Source organism: Cricetulus griseus, chromosome X (genome assembly GCF_003668045.3).
Source record: "Cricetulus griseus strain 17A/GY chromosome X, alternate assembly CriGri-PICRH-1.0, whole genome shotgun sequence".
In the NCBI taxonomy this organism is placed as follows: domain Eukaryota; kingdom Metazoa; phylum Chordata; class Mammalia; order Rodentia; family Cricetidae; genus Cricetulus; species Cricetulus griseus.
In genome coordinates, this window is record NC_048604.1 from 71464198 (window position 1) to 71465965 (window position 1768).

The 1768-nt window shown below is 40.4% G+C and overlaps 1 pseudogene; it reads left to right on the plus strand.

Moving 5' to 3' along the window:
* The first annotated feature begins 277 nt into the window (after positions 1 to 277).
* Positions 278 to 490, plus strand: LOC100760057 (annotated as a pseudogene).
* The last annotated feature ends 1278 nt before the right edge of the window (positions 491 to 1768 follow it).

Consider the following 1768-nt stretch of genomic DNA (forward strand, 5'->3'; position numbering starts at 1 on the left):
GCTTTTCATATTTTCAATGGCAGCTGAACATGATGATTCATTTCTGTTTTCACAACACTCGAGAAACTAAGTAAGGTGAATTGACAGTTCAAAGCCACTCTTGGCTACATAGCAAGACTCTGCTTCAGAAAAGAATACGTAGGTATGGCTTTCATGCTTCTGGCCTGGAGTATTTAAGCCTCTGCAAAGTGTGTAGCAGAACTAAGAAAAACCAATTGTTATTGGTTCACTGATGATCCCTGGGGAAAAAAATTAAAGTTCACTACTACATCATAAAATGCTCAACATAAATGCTTGGGCCATGTATGTTGTGCAGTGGACTGCAGGACTTCCTTATCACAGGTATTTTGGCTTTCACTCCACTGTTCTTAGCTAGTGCTATATGGTCCTGGAATTTGACCAAGATGATTGAAGCCAGAGAGAGGGAACAAAAAAGAAAGAAAAACATCAAGGAAATATTTCAAAGGCTAAACGGTTTAGAAAGGATTGAAGGAGTAAATGGGCTTTGCAAGTAGAGAAAAATCATCTAGTAAATTCTGCAACTTTGGAAGGGTTTACTAAGGTATCCAATTTTATGATAGTATTATTTGGTAAATTAACTCACATCTCACCTCAATAAACACTGTAGTAACTCTTAGGCTTGGAAATTGAAGCTTGTTGATGTCTACCAGCAGGTATCATAAGTTTCCATTTGTGCTACCAGTGGAGCAAACCTAACCTGAAAATTCAAAACCCAGAGTGCAAGCTGGGTGTGGGTGGTATACTCCTTTAATCCCAGCACTTGGGAGGCAGAGGCAGGAGGATCTCTGTGAATTCGAGAGCAGCCTGGTCTATAAGAGCTAGTTCCAGGACATCCTCCAAAGCCACAGAGAAACCCTGTCTCAAAAAACAACCTCCCCCCCCCAAAAAACCCCAGAGTGCTCAAAATCTGACACCTGTGTTCAGGCATGCTGCCAAAAGTGGAAAATTCCACACCAGATCTTGTGGTGGTTGCAGTCAAAACACAGGTGCACTAAAATGTTACGTAAAATTTCCTTCAAGCTAGAAGAAAAATAAATGACATTTTATTCAGACTTCTATCCCATCCTCAAAGTGTTACGTAAATACCCTAAAATCTGAAAAAACTATTACTAGCCCCAAGCATTTACTTTGAAGCATTCAGTAACAAATGGGATGTCTTCATCAACCCCCTCTCCTTAAGGCTCAAGGAACTATGCAGAAGAGGAGGTGAAAAGATTGCAAGAGCCAGAGGGGATGAATGCCACCAAGAAAAGTGTATCTCCTAGACACAACAGGTTCAATGCACATACAAAGTCAGACTGTGGCAGCATGCAGAGGCCTGCAAAGGTTCAAGCCAGATAGGGTCCTAGCACTAAAAGGGGAAAGTGGACATGTGCTCCCTCCTCTGACAAAGAAGCTATCTGCACTTGATACCTGCTGGCAAAGGAGAAATAAGTTTTCTCCAGTGGAATCTCACTGGAAATGTTAACCAAACTTTGGGGTAGGCACCATGTCCAACATAAAACAAATGTATTTTTGTAGATTTTTTGTCTCATTTTGCTTTGTTTGGGTTTTTGTTTGTTTAATTGGCCCTTTGATTGTATAATTTGGTTTCCTCTGTGTGTGTGTGTGTGTGTGTGTGTATTTCTTGTTTTTGTTTTTGTCTGTTCTTTTAAAGAGAGAGGGAAACAGAGAATTAAGTTTGGTGGGTATGGAGGTAGGGATGATCTGGGGAAGGGAAAATCATGATCAAAATATATTGTATGAA